Below are 20,359 nucleotides of genomic sequence, written 5' to 3' on the forward strand. Positions count from 1 at the left end.
TGGTCTCGAACTCCTGACCTCAGGTGGTCCTTGGCCTCCTAAAGTGCTGGGATTACGGGTGTGAGCCACTGCTCCTAGCCCCATACTCTTCTTTACCTCCATTTTGCAGTAGTAGACTGATTTCATCTTGATAGTCTGGGTCAATCACCCCAGCCAACACTGTTAACTCCCTTCTTAGCCTGTTGACTTAAAGGTAGGAGGAGCCCAAAATGTCCAGGTGCCAATCTTAACCTCCAGTTTAATGAAATTGTTGTGTCTCCTGGTGGCAAGTTTCTTCCCTCTGGAACTAAGACCTCTAAGCCAGCAGAACATAATGTTGCAGGAACAGGAAGCAAAAATTTTGCTAGTGGTTCACTACGGGTGATGGTGAGTGGTGCCACTTCCACTTCCACCCCTTGATTCATGGACCCGTGAATCCTGGCTATGGGAGAAACATTACTATATATTGCATGCTGATTCAGAGCATAAATGGCCCTCTGGAGAACTTTGCCCCGGCCCTGCAAAGTATTGTAATGTTGTTGGCATTGTAATTGTGACTCCAAAAGGCCATTCCACTGTTCTATCAATTCAGCTGCTTCAGGATGATGGAGAACATGGAAAGTCCAGTGAATTCCATGAGCATGAGCCCACTGCCACACTTCTTTATCGATAAAGTGAGTGCATTGGTCAGAGGCAATGCTGTGTGGAATACCAGGACGGTGGATAAGGCATTCCTTGAGTCCACATATGGTAGTCCTGGCAAGAGCATTTTGTGCAGGATAGGCAAACACACATTCAGAATAAGTGTCTATTCCAGTGAGGGCAAACCTCTGCCTTTTCCATGATGGAAATATAATTAATCTGCTACCAGGTAGCTGGCTGATCACCCCAGGGAATAGTGCCATATTGAGGGCTCAGTGTTGGTCTCTGCTGCTGGGAAATTTGGCACTCAGCAATGGACGTAGCCAGGTCAGCCTTGGTGAGTGGAATTCCACGTTGCTGAGCCCATGCATAACCTCCATCACAGCCACCATGGCCACTTTGTTCATAGGCTCATTGGACGATGACAGGGGTGGCTGGGGACAGAGGCTGAGTGGTGTTTACAAAACAGGTCATCCTATCCACTTGATTATTAAACTTCTTCACTGAGGTCATCCGTTGCTGAGCACTCACATGAGTGGAATACAAATATCTTCAGTTTTTGACCATTCAGGGAGGTCCATCCACAAACCTCTTCTCTAAATTTTTTTGTCAACCAATTTTCCAGTCTTGTTTCTTCCAAGTCCCTGAGCATCCAGGAAAAGCATTGGCTACAGCCCATGAATCAGTGTGTAATCAGACATCCAGCCAATTCTCCTTCCCTGCAAAGTCACAACCAGGTTCACTGCTCAAAGTTCTGCCCACTGGGAAGATTTCCCTTCACTCCTGCCATTCAGGGATTTCCTAGAAAGGGGCTGTAGTGCTACAGCTGTCCACTTTCAGCTGATGGTGCAGAACCACCTGTGAACCAGGCCCTAGTCTTCTCTTCCTCTGCCAACTGATCACAGGGAACTCCCCTTGAGGCCATCGGTGCAGGCAAAGGGAGAGAAGGCAGGGTGGCAGGAGTGGAGACCATGGGCTTTTGAACTACTTCCTCATGTAACTTCTGCCTTCAGGACTTGGTCGAGCCCAATCACGTATATACCACTTCCATTTGATGATGGAATGCTGCTGTGCATGACCCACTTTATGGCTAGATGGATCAGAATGCACCCAGTTCATGATAGACAGTTCAGGTAACATGATGACTTGATGACCCATAGTCAAATGTTCAGTTTCCACCAATGCCCATTAACAGGCCAATAGCTGTCTCTCAAAAGGAGAGTAGTTATCTGCAGAAGATGGCAGTGCCTTGCTCCAAAATCCTAGAGGCCTCCACTGTGATTCACCTATGGGGGCCTGCCAGAGGCTCCAAACAGCATCCCTATCTGCCACTGACACCTCAACCACTATTGGATCTGCTGGGTCATACGGCCCAAGTGGCAGAGCAGCTTGCACAGCAGCCTGGACCTGTTGCAGAGCCTTCTTCTGTTCTGGACCCCACTCAAAACTGGCAGCCTTTCAGGTCACCCTATAAATGGGCTGGAGTAACACACCCAAATGAGGAATGTGTTACCTCCAAAATCCAAATAGGCCCAATAGGCATTGTGCCTCTTTCTTGGTTGTAGGAGGGACCAAATGCAGCAACTTATCCTTTCTTAGAAGGAGTATTTCGACAGGCCCCACACCAATGGATTCCTAGAAATTTTACTGAGGTGGAAGCTCCCTGAATTTTAGTCATATTTATCTCCCATGATCCTGCACACACATATATCACCAGTAAGTCCAGTGTGTTTGCTACTTCTTGCTCATTGGATGCAATCAGCATAATTTCCTCAATGTAATGGACCAGTGTGATATTTTCCAGAAGTGAAAAGCCGTCAAGTTCTCTCTGAATAATGTTATGACAGTAAGCCGGAGAGTTGATATATCCCTGAGGCAGGACAGTGAAGGCATATTGCTGGCCTTGCCAGCTGAAGGCAAATTGCTTCTGGTGGGCCTTATGGACAGGAATGGAGAAAAAGGCATTTGCCAAATCAATGGCTTCCATTTGGCCTTTCCCACCATAATAGCCCTCACCCTAACAGTCAGTGAGCCAGTGTGGGAGTTCTGCCAGCTGCTAAGTATGTCTATGCCAATTATGCATTCCGGCACTGGGGAAATGATCACAGGATGAGTTCGCAGACTCACTGGACCCGCTATAAGGTGGACTTGAGCTAAAACTCCATTGATTACCTGATCTGCATAAGCCCCAACCTTAACTGGAGGACCACAGTGACATTTTGGTTCCCCTGGAATCAATGTCAGCTCAGAGCCAGTGTCCAGTAGTCCCCAAAATGTCTAATCATTTCCCCTTCCCCAATACACAGTTACCCTGGTAAACAGCTGGAGGTCTTCTTGGGAAAGGATGGGAGAAAGATTCACTGCATAGATTGTCAGTAATGTAGTGGAGTCTTTCCTCAAGGGGACATGGCCTCCCCTTCATTCAAGAGGTTCTAGGTCTGTAAATTGGTTCAAGTCTGGAAATCGATTGAGGGGACATGATTCTTTATTTTTATAACTCAAATTAGTCTTTTGACCATTTGACCTAGAAGTTTTCTCCTTATATAAATTTAATGGAAATGCACTAGGCTTCTTACCAATTTCAGTTCTAGGAACACAGTGATTAATTAGCTAATGCCAGAGCTCTACATGAGTCAGACTATTCTGATTGCCACTTTGCCTATGCTGTCCATTATGGTAGTTACACCTGTCTTGCCTTCAATGGGTTGAGTGCTGCCACTTGGCCCCTGCCATCTTGGGATCCATTGTGTGTAAATTTTGTAGTTGAGTGACTGCAGTTCTCACAGTTAGATCTGACCTACAAAGAGGAGTAATTACAGTGTTCTTCAAAGATGCAGTCTATTTCACAAGTCTATTTCACAAGGCATTGTTCTAGGATATATCTTCTGGACCCTCTTAGCTGGGAGGAGTAAGGCTAAAGTGACAAATCCGCTCCACCATCTCAATCTCCCTAAGCCTTTGGATCCTTTCCTCTACATTAAACCAAGGGAGATGAGGCATTTCCATCTCACTCACAGGGGGCCATCTTTTAATCCATATTTCAGCTAACCAAGCAAATAAACTATTAGAACTTTTTTAATTCTCTGATCTGCAGCATTAAATGCTGAATCCCTACTTAGTGGCCCCAAATCAATAAATTAAGTGTGATCTAACTCTATGTTCCTTCTACCATTATCCCATACCCTTAATATCCATTTTCATGCTTGTTCTCCAGAGTGCTGTTTATATAATAAGTTAGAGAACTCAAATAGTTCTTTTTGAGTTTAGCGCACATCTTCATCGGTCACACCCTGAACCTCACCTCTAGGGGCCTGCCGAGACTTTAGTCTGGTTTTAGGTCTAGAAGCAAACAGAGGTGTTGGGGGTGGCTTCTGAGGAGAATTAACATTATCTTGACTGGCAACTGCCTCAAGGGAGGCCATCACTGTTGCCTCAGGCAGCGCAGGGTTTATCTCCTCAGACAAAAGCTGATGGCAGCATGGGTCAGGGAGGGGATGTTGCCACTACTGGGGATGGGGAAGCTATTCCTTCTGGCAAAAAAGGTTGATCAGAGTTTACAAACTCAGTGTCCCCAGCTTTATTGGGGTCCTTCCACATGTCCCCATTCCAAGTTGCAGGAGGGTCCCATTCCTTTCCAGTCAATGCCCTCACTTTAACTGTAGCCACCTGGCGAGACTGTGCATGCATCTTTCATTGCAGGTCAGCAACTTGCATGATACGAGCTTGTGTCTGTTTTTCCACAATTTCAGCTTTTTCTCTACAGGAGATAAGACTCTCACTCAGGGCAATCTTAGCAGATTTGAGGCTCAGTATCTGCTTCTGAAGCCAGGAGACAGAATCCCTGAGTTCATCATTTTCTTTCATCACTTTTGTCCACTGAACTTAGGAGCAACCAACCAGCTTCATTATGTTCCTTGGTTCTCTACATATGGTCAAAAGTATTATGTGTAGAGTCACTAAACTCCTTGCCACCCATGAGCGGTGAATCAGGAGTGTCAAGCACATTTATTTTGCATCTCTCTAAACAGTTCATGCCAAGGACTATCAGTGTTCTCTGTACTATTAAAAGTAGAGTCCTTAGCATTTATGGGTCTAATCATATTAAGCAGCCAACTTCAGAAACCCCAAAAGCAATGAAAGAACTCCACTCTTAATATTCTGTTCCTTTAAAACCACTCCTGGTACCAAAATATGTATTAGTCAGGTTTCTCCTAGAGGGACAGTACTTACAGGATATATATATATTTGTGTATATATATATATATATGGTTATTATATATATGAGATTATATATATATATATATGAGTTTATTAATCATTAACTTACACAATCATAAGGTTCCACAATATGCTGCCTGCAAGCTGAGGAGCAAGGAGAACCAGTCTGAGTCTCAAAACTCAGGAGCTTGGAGTCTGTTGTTTGGGGGCAGGAAGCACCCAGCATGGGAGAAAGATGTACACCGGGAGGCTAGACCCATGTTTTCTTTTCATATTTTTCTGCCTCCTTTATATTTGCTGGAAGCCCATTAGATTGTGCCCACCACATTAAGGGTGGATCTGCCTTCCCCAGACCACTGATTCAAATGTTAATCACTTTGGCAACACCCACACAGACACACCCAGGTTTAATACCTTGTATCCTTTAATCTAATCAAGTTGACACTCAGTATTAACCATCACATTCTCAAATATATGTGTATTTATAAATATATATTTGTGTGTGCACATATTCTATAGCACTCTTGTTGAGTCTCTTTCTTTATTCTCATATCAAGATTACAAATAGCTTTATCAAAATATTGTTTTAATGAAGTATTTTTGCTATTACTTTGGTATGTAATCTTTTGAATTCTATAGATATTCTGATCTGCTTTTTTGTTTTGTGAAGCAATAATGACTATTCTTTGAAGTGCATGAAAATTTAATCGCATGTTATTGTGTTTTCAGATAAGCCAAAGGTGACCATTTCTCCAAGTTGCAAAGATTGAATCGTGGATTGGCATCCATCAAATGCAGGTAGCACTCCCTGCCTTTTAATGACAGTGACTAAGAGAAATGTCTTAGATTTCAATTCTTCATTGTTTTATTTTTTGTGTGCCTTTATACAATATGTTAACAATGTATAATTAGTCCAGATTTTCCAAAGAAACAGACAAATAAGAGAGAGATAAAGAGGTTTTATATCTAAATCCATAATTGTGTCTTTATCAATGGACAGATAAATTTATTCTAAAATAAATTTATTATATATTTATTATTATTTATTGTATGACACATGATTATGGAGGCTAACAAGTAATAAAATAGGCAATTAATAAGCTAGAGATCCAGGAGAGCCAATGGTGTATTTCCAGTCTGAAGGCCAGTAGGCTGGACATTCAGGATGAGTCAATATTATACTTTGAGTCCAAATGTAGGAGAAAACGGATATCCCAGTTTGAAGACAATCAGGCAACGAGAAACAATTCTTTTTTTACTCAGCCTTTTATTAGACTTATGCCTTCAGTGGATTGGATGAGGCTCAACTACATCAGGGGGGGCAATTTGCTGTATTCAATCCACAGATTCAAATGTTAATTGTATCCAGAAACACCCTCACTGACACACGAAAAATAATGTTTGAAAAATTACTATGTGCTCTATGGCCCAGTCATGTTAACATAAAAATAACCATCACATAAAGAGATGGGCATATACCATTATAGTATTTATAATTTGTAATTGTATAATAAAACTATGGAAAGGCTTTGTACTCTTAATCCTATTCACCCTGATATTTTGATGATCAGGGTAATGAGATTGATTCTCCTTTTACATAGCTGGTGCCAGTGATTGTGTACACTCTTGTTGGACTCTGTTAGATAAAGAGAATAACTCTGACTTAGTTTTAAGTAAAGAATATAATAATTCCTGAAGTGACCTCACTAGTGAACCCACTCTTTACTGGTTCCCCTGCTTTCAATGGCATCATAATTACCAGGTTTTAGCCTCCTGGTTTTACTGCTAGATTACCTTCTCACTGCCTAAAGACCTTCTTTTAGGTAATCGTTTCTTCCTCTAAGATGGACTACAACTCTTACTAGTCCTTGCGTCATGCACACTGACACCAGGCATCCTTCTTTAAATGCAGCTTAAGTCACATCTTTCACTCTGGCAGAGGGTGGTGAAAAGAGCATGAACTTTAGAAGCAGACAGGTCTAGGAACCATGCCCTGCTTTATAATTACTGTTGCATGTGTGATCTTTTGTAAAGCAGTTAACTCTTTCAAAAGTTACTTTTCTCATTTGAAAGATGAAGATAAACATGCTGGCTCCTAGCTTTAAAATGAGAATTAAAGAAACGTTTGTAGAGAACATATAGAACCAGCCACATGGAAAAGGCATCATCTCCATTTTCCTTCTCTCTGACATTTACATGCCATAGATGAGGTACTGTGGCTGTAACCAGGTATACGGGGTTGAAAGACACGGTCTTTGCCATCCAGAAGCTCACAGTCTAGTTAAAAAACAACACAAATGTAAGTAACTATGAACAAAATGAAAATGTATATAAAATAAGTAAGCCTACTGCAACATGGTTATTCAGGAGGAATGTACTGATATCATTCTGAAAATGGTAAGTGGTAGTATCTTGATCTGATAAAAATAAGTAAAGATTTAGAATGAGTTATTTTCCAATAGAAGCAAGAAAGGCAGGTTTCAGCATATGTAATATATGAGCCTGAAGGTAGTTGGTAGCAACATGAAGTATTTCAGAAGGACTAGATTTTAGTTTATTCAGAATTGGGCTTGGGGAGTCCAAAAAAATCTTGTAGAATTAATAAGGGGAACAAATAAACAAAACTTAGGCACAATAAATACATTAATATATTTAAACTTTTATGAAGTAGGTATTGTTGTTATCCCCATTTTCAAGATGAAACAGAAACAAAATTCAACATTCTCCAAATCATGAAGCTCTTAAGTTGCAGAAAGTTGCAGAGCTAAGGTCATACCTTGGGAATCTGGCTCCATATCCTGTGCTTTTAATCAGTCTGTATTTCTGCTCTCTAACAAGTTAATGTATGAAAGCATCAATATGGTGCTCTTCCAATACTTTGTTTTTCAGAAAAGCTCAGTCAAATATGATGTCCTTAAATCGTGTTACTAATCCAAGTTATTTATCCATCAGTCATTGCACATTGTTTTGTATGAGATAAAATTAGTTATGTAGAAAATTTGAGATATAGTATTGATGTAATCTAAAAATAGTTTTTTAAAGTCGGTAGATTTTGTGCCACCATATTAAAATCTATACTTTTCTATATAGCAGCACTAAACTGAGGAGTCTGACTCCTGACTAAAAATCTACTGTTGATTCTTCAGGCCTGACCCTACCTATGCAATTAGAGCGATTTTACCTGGCAAGACTCACAGGAGAAACCTGCCCTCCCTGAGGCAGATTTGATGTATAGCCCGTGCATCAAAGAGTCACGATCTCAGGCCACCTGGATGGCCGGTCATGCTTTTTCACACATTTACCTTCTTAGTCACTGTGCCTTCATTCTGGAGTCTCTTTATCTGAGGCCTTGGAAAGAGGTATTCCTCAGACATCTGAGGCCTCTTTAGGCAGGGAGCAGGGGGAAACATTGAATACACTTTTCCACTGTCTGACTCAGTACCCAGTACCTTTCAACTCCTAGTCCTTTCCACTTACTGGCCCCAGCCCTCCACCTCACGGTCCACAAAACTGCAGGAGCCTTTTATTTGTGCTCCTTCAACACTGACATGACCCCAGGTCTGAACTTATCCACTTGACCTTTGACCAGTGTGCCCTTCCATAGAGGAGAATGGAACAGGGGGAGCCAGTGCTCTCTGGTTTTAGACTCTTGTTTATACCACCACAGTAAGTGATTAACTCTTTAATTTTTGGTTTGTTGCTTTAGTCAGCTATTCTAACTCTTGAAAATTCAGTTCTTTCTCTCCCAGCTCAGCTAAGCTCCTGACATAAGCAATCAAAAAATAGTATAGACAGTACACCTGTAAGTGCAACAAAAAATTTTAATGCCTGCAAGTAAACACAATTACAAGAAGAAACTGTAATTTACACTGAAGATACTTATATGAAAAAAGAGGCATATTCCTTTATGCAATGGCAATATTACATCCTCAATATTGGTAGAGTTAACTATTCTTTCTAAATAAATTTATAAATTCAGTGCATGCAATCCTAATCAATATTCTAACTCTTTAATAAATTCAGTTGGAATATATATATATATATAGCTTCACGAAGGCTAAGGCAATTTCCTTAAAAATATAGCACTTCCCAAAGTACTAATTCATAAAGCTCTTGCTGATCCCCAATTAGAAGATTAAGATTATTTTGTATATTAATTGCTAAGTACCTTCTAACTTCTAAATTCCAATGAAAATGTATACTTAATATTTTTATGTGAAGAGGAAAGGAAGTAAGATTGCTTTCACTAGTGGGTCATTTTGTTGTTGTTAATATATTATTCACTTTGATGAGGCCTATACATTAAAATATGTATTATGATGTTTAATATTTTATATTTTATGTATAAAATATGTGCTTTACATAATTGATTGAATAAATATACTCAAATAAACTGTGTCTGTACAAATGTATGACATATTTTTAAGTTAGGGAGATTTTTACAAGATAGGCAGAGGAATGAAGAGAAAAAGTATCAGGGATGGATGGAAGGCAAAAAAACATTGAGATAAATCAAACAGAGAAAACTGTTTGTATTCTAGGATAATCCCAAAATTTTACCTGCCATAGAAATAAAATAATAAAAGGATAGAGAATTTAGACAATGACTGTTATTGCCTGAGGTTTGTTTGTTTGAAATTACCAGGGAAGTGAGCTGAGTGAGTTAAAAGTGTTAGTAGGGATAAAAGGCCTAGTCTGAATACATTTAACATCAAGTACTAATAAATAAGAAGGCATTAAACTGAGTTTCAAAAAAATCAACAGGCAGTTTTAGAACTTAATGAGTTTTGAGTTTGGTGTAGTTCAGTCACGGATTAAGGCTCATGGAGGGTGATACATGCCCTTTTTTTAAATACGGAAAGATAGTTAGACATTGCCAGAGGTGGGTAAGTTTGTAATTATATACCTTTGTAAGCAATTTTTATTTTAATAATTTACTTAAATATTTGTTGTTGCTAATTGTTTTTACAAGAAAATTTCATACATAAAAATTATGTTTTGTAAAAAAATCCAAAAAGAAAAAAAGAAAAAGAAAATCCAGCATGTGTGTTAAGAGCAAACATTCTGACACCAGACCACTTGATTTGAAAACTTGGCTCTGCTATTTGTCATTCATTCAAGGTAATGAATTTGTCTGCTTGTATTTCCTAATTATCTTTATGGGACTAATATTCATATCTAGCTTATCAAGTTGTCAAAACGTTTAAATATTTATGTGATATATTTATTATATAATTAATTATTAGTTAACTCCTTGATATGTTTTCTATAGATCTAAATGAGTTGGCAAAGTTTTGATCATAAGCACACTTAAAAATATATTGGTGATTGCTACAGAATTCACATAGCTGGCATTTCATTAATATATACTTATATACTGAGTTGTTATTGTGATTTAAAATTCACATCTTTTATATTTAGGGTGGAATTATCATATATTACATTAACATATATAATGTTACATATAAAAATTCCACCTTATTTTAATGTTTTTATAAAGCAAGTATAAATAGTAATTTATATTGCTAATATTGAAACTTGGATATGTAAACACATTTATAAGGGTAGTTTGTTTATTTACCACATTGATATTAATAATATAGAACCTGATAAAAACATATACATGTTCAGCATTCTGTTAGGTATAATCACTTATATTATTTAAAACACTATAATTTAGACCATGTCTTTCCTGTGTCTGACTCTTTGCCTGAAAGGAAATTAATCAAGTAAATTATGTTTAATTGTGTAAAATGCTACTCTCAAGAAAAAATATACCTTCAATATCAAGTAGGCTTGGAACTACAAATATGTGGTTAGTTACCATCCTATATTCTGAGATTCAAACACATCACACCTTTCCAATTGCATGCTTTATTTCAATCACACAAACTACTTGAGTTATTTAGACTTATGTTTCTTCTGTGCATGGTAGGTGTACGTCTATGGTAGCCAACAATGATCATCACCTTCTGGTAATGAGAAATGATGTAGTCCTTTCCCCTAAGTTGGGACTGGAACCAACGGAATATGGCAAAAGTGAAGTCACTTCCAAGATTAGGCTACAAAAGCTTGTGAATTCTGTCTTACAAGATGACTCTCTACTGCCTTCTCAGCTTGTAGCTTTGATGGAAGTTGTCACATTTTAGATATCATGGTACAAGAAACTGAGAGTGGTCTCTAGCCAGCAAAAGCCAATCTAGAAATTAGGCCTTCAGCCAAGCAGCCTACAGCCCTGAAGACTGCCATCAAGCACTGAATGAGCTTAGAAGGGGATCTTTCCTGGGTTGAGTCTTTGGGAGACTGTGGACCCTGGGCTAACACTTAGACTCCAGCCATGTGAGACTGTGAAGAAGACCCAGCTAAGAAAGTCCCAGTTCCTCACCCACAGAAGCTCTGAGATAATTAATGTCTTAATTTGCTCCACTAAGTTTTGGGGTACTTTGTAACACAGCAATAGTTAAAAATGTACTATGCCTCTTAAGAATAACAGTATTGAAAGGGGAAATTTTCCTTGAACTCCTCATGGGCCTCATGACAGAGGTTTCTCACTTACTCAGCCCACATATCTCAGCCCCTTGTGGGAGGGGAAACACACAGGTGAGTGGGTGCAGGGCCGGAGGAAGTACTTTTGGGCACCGGCAGGAGCAAAACTCTATGCAGCCCTGTTGCAGTGTCCAGGGAACTGCCCACGACTCCTGAGGCCTCAGGGTGGGAGGTGGTTTGCAGTGTGCTCTTTTAGCCTTGCCAATCGTGGATGGCTTAAGTGTTAACAGTTCATTGGAGGGTCAATGTGACAGCCTTTTGCACCTGCACAGCGTCCAGGAAGAATGAGGTCACATGAACAAATTGAAGGGTGGTGAATGCAGAGGATTTTATTGTTGATGAAAGTGCCCCTCAGTGGGAACAGGAGCTGGAAAGGGGAAGGAGCAAGAAGGTGATCTTCTCCTGGAGTCTGGCTGTCCCTGGCCAGACTCTACTGCTAAGGTCCACCATCAAGCCATCTCTCTGAAGTCAAGCTGCTTCTCTCCAACATGCAGCTGCTGCTTCTCTTTTCTCCTTCCCTGCTCTCTGCCAATGCAGCCTGGGGTTTTTATGGGTACAGGATGGGGGGCGGGGTGGGCTATGAGTGGTTTTGGAAAAGCAGCATTCAAGTGGGAAAACGAGGATGTAAAGTTCTCACGTTGGGCCACTGTTCCAGGCTTCGGGGTAGGGCCCCCGCCAGAGCCCCCACCCTTTTCTGCCTAGAATTTTTTTGCCTCCTGTCTCTGTCAATATCTTTCACTGTTTTAAGTCAAGCAATTTTGTTATTATGAAATGGTATATTGTAATTTCATCACTGCAAATTCAATTCCAATTACAAAAGATCAATATTGATTATACTATGAGAGAAAATACAACATTTCCAACATACTGCAAGTTTATTATAACATTAAATATATAATAAACAGATCCTATGTATATTTTGGAGTTTTTTTTATTTTAAAGAATAGTTTGGATTAAGCTTCTTAAAAGAATTATCTAAAGGATGTTTTTGCTTAAGACACATGGTAATTTTCCTGTTATTTTGCATCTTGGAAGCAAAAACACTTACGTTGTTCCAAGGTTTTTTCTAGTCATAGTTCTCAAATGTGATTATATAATCAATACCACATATGATTATTTTTATGCCTAACAACAATTTGGTCATGACCTAGTTACATAATCACCAGAACAACACTACTTTAAAGTTTTCTGACTGCTCCTTCTTTTTGCATCTCTCTGCATCTTCCACAGAGGTAACCACTATTTTAAATCTTATGATTGTAACTTTTTCACTTTAAAGAGTTTGCCAATTATGTCTATATTCTTAAAAAATATTGTTAATGAAGAATTTGCATTAAATAACAAAATGTTAGTTTGTGTGACCATCTCAGACAAATTGACTAGATGGAATATTAATAAAATATAATCTTTAGACATTGCTAAAATAAACATCTAACTACATACTTTTTATCAAAATTTCAGAATAGACATAATTTAATCTTTTACATATAAGGGGTAAAGGGACAACTGTTTGCTGTGATTTATTGTATTGAATTTTCAACAAAAGTTTTCTCCTACTGTGTCTGCAGTCTAAACTTAGGTATACACAACTAGAAAATTTTTTAGAAATAGCTATTAAACATTATTATGTGTCATATGAGTTCAAAAAATAAAAGGTTTGTGCTCTTTTGGATACATTAAATTCTACCTCAGGGTTATGGTATTGGGAAACAGTGCAGATAGTAGTGTAACCTGGAGAAATAGCTTTTTTACAAAATATCTAGGTAATGAAATAATCTGTACAACAAACCCCCATGACATAAGTTTAATTATGTAACAAACCTGCACATGTACCCCTGAACTTAAAATAAAAGTTAAAAAAAATGTATCTCTCTCTGTCTCTCTCTCTCTCTCTCTCTCTCTCTTTACATATATATATATATATATATATATATATATATATAAAATAAAATACAATTAAATCTTGCAAGAGAAAATTTAGATAATTATCTTTTTTGGGAGATTTTCCCACTCACATTTCTCAAATGTTATTATATAATGGAAACCATATATAAATATTATTGAGTATAATAGTATTATTATGTAACAATAAAATTAGGCCAGGTGCAGTGGGTCATGCCTGTAATCCCGGCACTTTAGGAGGCCGAGGCAGGAGGATCACCTGAGGTCAGGAGTTCGTGACCAGCCTGACTAACATGGTGAAACCCTGTTTCTACTAAAAATACAAAATTAGCCAGGTATGTGGTGCATGCCTGTAATTCCAGCTACTCCGGAGGCTGAGGCAGGAGAATTGCTTGAACCCAGGATGTGGAGGTTGCAGTGAGCCAAGATCGCACCATTGCACTCCAGCCTGGACAACAAGAGCAAACTCCATCTCAAAACAAACAAACAAATAAAAAAAAATAAAATTAACCAATTTAGTTTGCATGAAGCATTAATAGAATTGTTTTCGTATCATCTGAGTTGTGCAATTTTTAATATATTGCCAATATTTAGTACTATCAACTTTTTACTCAGAGTAGCTTAACAACTTAAGAGAAACAAGCTTTATCCAGAAGATTCAACCAATATCAAATTTACCTAGCTGTAAGAAGAATACAGGACAGGAAACAAGACACCATACATAACAACAGGCTAACAGAAGTTTTGTGATTTCCGGGCAGAGATGTTATGCTCTGAAGACATATGTGGTAATGAAAGGTAATACTGAGTCTGTGTAGACAACCTCATGGAGGCTGTCAGTACTGGGTAATTTCAGCTTTGGTAGCTTGAAAATCACATAAGGCCCTAGGCACACCAGACTGTGACCATTCTTTGGATCCGCTGCCCCTCCTCAATGCTAGAGATACTCATCACTAGATCTTCATAGTAGGAAATAGGTGTTTAATCCAGCAGGCTGTTCTTGTCTAGATTCTCACTTAAATTGGACGTGAAAACTTCTAAGAATTCCTTTAGTTAATATTGTCAGAGAGATTGGCCAAGGATCAGGTCCTACAATGTCCTTGAAGTTAGAATAAGGACCAAAAAACCAGCTGTTCATCCTTTTTTTTTTTCCCATGGATATTTTGGAGTTATTCTGTTATAAAACATTTTCGATGACTAAGATTTGTTCATTTTCTTTAAGACATGATTGAAAAATTTAGTGACTAACAATAAATGTTTTCTAGCTCCAGGTCATTGTTCTGAATCTGTATCTTTGGGCCATTATTTGATTTTCTCCAAGGCAGAGGAAAGAGCATGGGATAAGAAAAAGTTGTAAAGCAGTTGTTAAAGGAATATGGATGTTTTAAGTACCTCATAGAAGCCCTGTCACATAAGAACACAGTGTATGAAGGAGGCTTGGGGTGGATGGGACCAGGGAGGTAGGCCATAGTAAAACATTCTGGTCCTTGTGTATAAGAAATATGGCAACTATGTGCTATAATAATCCATTGAAAGATTATAAGTAGTATTGTATGTTCACAAAACCAAATCGATGAATTTCTGTCTAGACTGTAATAAATTACTAAGAAAAATGATGTTAAGAAAACAGAATAATATTTGTCAGAAAGAAAATGAATTGGCTGTCCCGATTATTCTGTTCATTTATATCATTGATTTAATTAAATTAAATCAATTTAATTATAATTACAATCACAAAATAACATATTAAAATTATACATAAAATAATAAGGATAATATTTATCCATAGTAACCTAGAGGAAAATAGCAAGATACATAGAAAAAAATATTTGGTGGTAAGTATTGACAGAAGGAGGAAGGAGAGACTGAGAACCTTAGTTTTATTTCACAGTGTAGTGTTAATAGATAATATTAAGTTTTATTAATTAAGAAATGGACTATTTCCAAGAAAACCAAAAAATCTATTAAAATTATATTTTTGCTTCTTTATTGTATCTTAAAGTGCATTGTATATCTTTATTCTGCTGCTGTGTCAAAATGCAATTGACTTTTTAAATTGATTGCATTAAGATACAGGATTAATTTAACCTCTTATCCTAATATTGTGTATTTCCCTATTCTTAAGGATGCTTTTTCAATTAAAGTCTGTGCTTTATGACATATTTGTTTTATAGCAAATCAGATATTTGTAACTTCATGAGGAGTTCACATTTAAGGTGATTAATGATGTATCGTGATATATTTCAGCTATCTTATTTTGTGTATTCCATTAGCCCCATTTTATACTTATTCATTATATTTGTATTGGTATTAGGATTTCTCTTATTATTTTTGTCCTTTTTATTAGTTTGAAAATAACATCCGCTGTTTAATTGTCACCCATGGAATTTTGTCATATTATACTAAGATAATATTAAGATATTATAAAATGAATCACTGTCTAACTCTCATCCCCATAAAAACGGGTGTCTTGGAATGCTGTAATTTTTCTCCTTTCTCTCAGCTTATATGGCAGTCAAATAGTATGATTTTTTCCAAGCTTTATTTAAATAAATTATATCATTCAGTGTTCTATAGAAAAGTTTGTAGTTTATGAAGTTTAATTTTACAAATGTGTTCTGTCATTATAAATTAGATAATGGAAGTCAATATTTTTTTCAGCTAGCAAAAACATTAACTAGCAAAACATAAATGTTTTCTTAACAACCTATTTTAACCTATAATTATATATAATTTTGAATTAAAATTTGTAAAAAAGTCAGCATAAATAAAAGAGTAATGATGACAATTTAAATTAAATCGAAGACTGCAAAAATGTTTGGTAATGATTCCTCAAATCACAACTAACTTTAAAAATATTTACTTAAAACCATGTGTTTGAAATCAATACATATTTCGCTGTAGCCTTTCATTGCTCCTACTTCTTTTTGAATTTAACTATATGTAAAACTTTTTGAAAAATAGAGGTTTATAGGGAGCAATAATAGTCTTTCATTTCTAATTGTTGACAACAACTCCCAAAACATCATTTATTATATTTCTGGATTCTCTTTCCAGAGAATATCTATGTTCAGAGAAAACAAAACAAAACAAAAAACAGCAACCAAAAAGACCTCTCCATGCTTTCCAGCCATTTATTTTCCCTTTTTGTTCTTGGCATTCTGTGATTTCTTAAATTCAAAGAAAGCCAAATCTTTCAAATATAACTCTAACCAAGAGGCTTAAATGGGCTCTTCACCACATACTTGAAGAAGAAAAAATGTTCAGCTGGGGAGAAAATAGCTTAAAAATACCAATCCCTTAAAGCATATTTTTAACTGACAGTTCTCATTGTTGGGCCCAGAAGTTTATGTGGATGTTGCAACTCTAAGATCCTTTTACAGAGCACGTCCTTAAGAATTTAAGAGAGAGCTTCACAAATCAAGCAGTACCCATAGTGTCTATCACCTGAATACTAAGTGTTTTGGCAAGGGTGCTATTGCTCCAGTCATATATATTAGGAAATTGGACACTAGGGGAATATGTGTCTTCTGTGGTGTTACAAAAGGAAATGCTAGCAGAGCTAACGTTTTGACTTGTTATACTTGATTTTCAACTCTTATAATTAGTTTCAAAATTGTATTTAATCGCATATAATGTAACTCTTGGTGGTAAACATAATGAGAGAAGATTAAGACTTTTAAAAAGGCAAGTAGCATAAAATTTGGCATTTTCAAGAAATGAAGAGAAACCATACACAATGTCACTATACCTTTAATTTTTCTTTATTAACTTTCTATGGAATATGGAAAACTACCAGTTATCACTAGATTTCCAAAAATGTTCATTAAAGATTGAGAATATATTTTATATATATAGTCACATGCCACATAATGGCATTTCAGTTAAGGAAGGTCTACATGCACAATGGTAATCTCATAAGATTATAAGGGAGCTGAAAATTTTCCATCGTCTAGTCACGTTGCAGGCATCATAGTGGAATGCATTTCTCATGCCTTTGTGGTCATTCTGGTGTAAACAAACCTGCTGCACTTCCAGTCATATAAAAGTATACCACATGCAATTATGTACAGTACATCATACCTGATAATAATAAAGTCTTGCTGTTTTATGTATTTACTATATTATACTTTTCATTGCTATTTTAGTTGTATTATTTCCACTTTATAAATAATGTTAATTGTAATACAACCTTAGACAGGTCCCTTAGGAGTATTAAAAAAAAGGCATCGTTATCACAGAAGATGACAGCTCTATGCATTTCATTGTTCTTGAAGACCTTTCAGTGGGACGAGATGTGGAGGTGGAAGACAGTGATATTGATGATCCTAACCCTATGTAGGTCTAGGCTAATGTGAGTGTCTTAGTTTTTAACAAGAACTTTAAATTGTAAAATATATATATAAAATTTTATAAATAGAAAAATAACTTATGGAATAAGAATATAAAGAAAAAACATTTGTACAGCTGTAAAATGTGTTTGTGTTTTAAGCTAAGTGTTATTATGAGTCAAAAAGTTAAACATTAAAGGGCTTATAAAGTAAAAAGTTACAGTAAACTAAGGTTAATTTATTATTGAAGAAACAAAAAATGTCTTTGTAAATTTAGGGTAGTGTAAGTATACAGTTTTTATAAAGTCTACAGTAATACGTAGAAATGTCCCATGGCTTTACATTCACTCCCCACTTACTGACTCAACTAGAGTAACTTCCAGTCCTGCAAGTTTCATTCATTGTAAGTGCCCTATAAAGTGTACCATTCTAAAATTTTTATACCTTACTTTAACATTACATTTTCTCTGTATTGATACACAAATATTTACCATTGTCTACAGTATTCGGTACAGTAACATGCTCTGATCTATACTAGGAGCAACAGGCTACACCATGTAACCTAGGTGTGTAGTAGGCTATACTATCTAGGTTTGTCTAAGTACACTCTATGCTTTTTGCATTAAAATGAAATCACCAAACAACACATTTCTCATAATGTATCTCCATTGTTAAGCAACATATGACTATGTGTACATATATGTGACATATATATGACATATAACTATAGAGAATATGTTTACTGCCATAAAATGCCATAATTTTACAGAAATGAAGTATATTTATCCACACCTTGCTAAGAAACAAACACATAAATTTAGTTCACATAGGCAGGGAATTATATTTTATTTCCAATTTCGTTTGCTATGGGAAATTTACTGAAGAATAATTCAAACTGGATAGTTAGTGATACAATAAATGAACAATTGTAACAGTTCAATTTTTAGTGTTGATACATCCAGTAAACAGAAAAAAACATATAACAGAATTCCTAAGAATAAGTAAAAGCAATATATAGACAGCATTAATGTTAAAAAAAATTGTTGTCAACACTGTTATTAAAAATTATTTGATGGTATACAAATCTGCAATGTAATAAGAGCAATAAATTACAAATCTATATTACATATGCTAATTGAATTTTCAAAGGAGTGCCTACAATGTAGTAAGTGCTCCAAAAGATATGTTAATTTCCGTTTTTATTTATAGATAATAAAATTAACTATCTAGAAAATCCTAATGAATCAGTTGAAATGGAATTTTTTGTCATAAGGAATTTAGTAAAATGCCTAATGAGTAGATAGAACTAAATAACTACTTATACAATTATATTAAACAATTCAAACATTTATAAAAATATCCCCTTTCAACAAAAAAGCATAATCTAGTTTTGATATGCAAAACCAATTAAAATAAAAATACAAAAGTGTAATAAGCAACCTTGAACTAAAATAATTGAGAATTATGTTGTATTCTGGGAGATAATATAAAAAATGCAGACATCACAGATTTCAATCTTTATTTTCAAATTAATATGGATGTTCAAATGCATTTTTTGATAACATGATAAACTAAATCTAAATTTACTGGGAAGATTTGATAACCAAGAATAATATAACCAATTTTGCTGAAGAATAATGAGGCGAAGGATTTAAAAGTTATTTTAAAATGCAAATAATTGAAATACATCATTATGAAAAAAATTAATAGACAAAATTATAATTTCAAAATGATTCTGAGAATTTATTCATAATAAAAGTAGCAGTTCTGAAAGATATGAAAATAATGTATTTAAAATAAATGTTGATTTTACTATTATGAAAATAAATATATAAATGAATGTGTACATAAAAATAAATTTTGACAAATGCTTATTTTTCCATCAATTTTATGATTATATAACTTTTATTTTATTGTCTGTTTATATGATGAGTTACATTGATTGAATTTAAATGTTCAACCCAATCCTAGGACACAAATTGACATGAATAAACTTTGTATGATGATGGATATATTTATTTTCTTAACCGTGTAAACTACTCAACACTCGTTAAGTATATTTTAAGCATGTGAATTTTATTGTATATTGATTACACAACAAAAAAGCTAAAAAAGTACTTTAACTGTTAAGAAGTTATTCTCAAAATATAACAAATGAATAAACAAAGTACAGAACAGAGATTACAGTTTGATATAACTCATGTAAATGTATATAATTAGATATTGCACAATTACATAATATATAAATATATTATCGAGTGTAAGTGAAGTGTATATTTATTTGAATAATGTGTACATGTCTATGCTTCTTTGTGTGTGCACATATATGTAGACATCTATAGGTGGGGTTTAATGACTCACTTCCTCAAAAATAATGCTGCAGAAGTGACATCTTTTGATTGTATGGCTAAGTCGTTAAACTGATAGCTTCCAGCTAGCTCTTACTGGCTTAAATTATTAGCTCTAGTTGATCACTGCCCATTATAGAAGGCAGTCACTATGCTGTGAGGACCCAGAAAGCCTTTGGAGAAGACTACGTGGTGGGGAACTGAAACCTCCCATCAGAAGGCAGCACCAATAGACAGGCAAGTGAGTGACCCCTCTTGGAAACAGATCCTTCAGCCCAACTCAAAACTTCAGATGATGGCGGCCGGGTGCAGTGGCTCACGCCTTTAATCCCAGCACTTCGGTAGGCCAAGGTGGGCGGATCACCTGAGGTCAGGAGTTTGAAACCAGCCTGG

This window comes from Pongo pygmaeus, chromosome 1 (genome assembly GCF_028885625.2).
Source record: "Pongo pygmaeus isolate AG05252 chromosome 1, NHGRI_mPonPyg2-v2.0_pri, whole genome shotgun sequence".
Lineage (NCBI taxonomy): Eukaryota > Metazoa > Chordata > Mammalia > Primates > Hominidae > Pongo > Pongo pygmaeus.